Here is a 491-nt window from a genome sequence, read left to right on the forward strand (position 1 = left end):
TTCGTGGTGGGCTGGGCAGCGCCAACCCACCTCCTCCTCCGGCTCCGCCTTCCTCCTCCTCCTTGGCGGCAGAAGCGCCGCCGACACTGCGTCAGGGTTTGCCCACTTGCGCGCGCACGCGCGTGGGGCTCCAAAACAGGAGCTTGTCCCTTGCTTTGGCCAGCTAGCCATTGGCCAGCTAGCCAAAGAGGATTGGCTCCTCGGCACGCACTGCCCAGGCCACAGGAGGGGCCAGCGGCAGCGCACGCGCCTGTCCCGCTTCCCTCTGCGCGCGTGCGTGCCTGCCTTGCTTTGCTCCGCGCACCTGCCCTGCTTCCCTCTGCGCGCACACGCCTGCCCTGCTTCCCTCTGCGCGTGCGTGCCTGCCCTGTTTCCCTCTGTGTGCACGCGCCTGCCTTGTTTCCCTCTGCGCGCGTGCGCCTGCCCTACTTCCCTCTGCGCGCGTGTGCCTGCCCTGCTTCCCTCTGCACGCCTGCCCCGCTTCCCTCTGC

The sequence above is a fragment of the Sceloporus undulatus genome, chromosome 2 (genome assembly GCF_019175285.1).
Source record: "Sceloporus undulatus isolate JIND9_A2432 ecotype Alabama chromosome 2, SceUnd_v1.1, whole genome shotgun sequence".
Classification (NCBI taxonomy): domain Eukaryota; kingdom Metazoa; phylum Chordata; class Lepidosauria; order Squamata; family Phrynosomatidae; genus Sceloporus; species Sceloporus undulatus.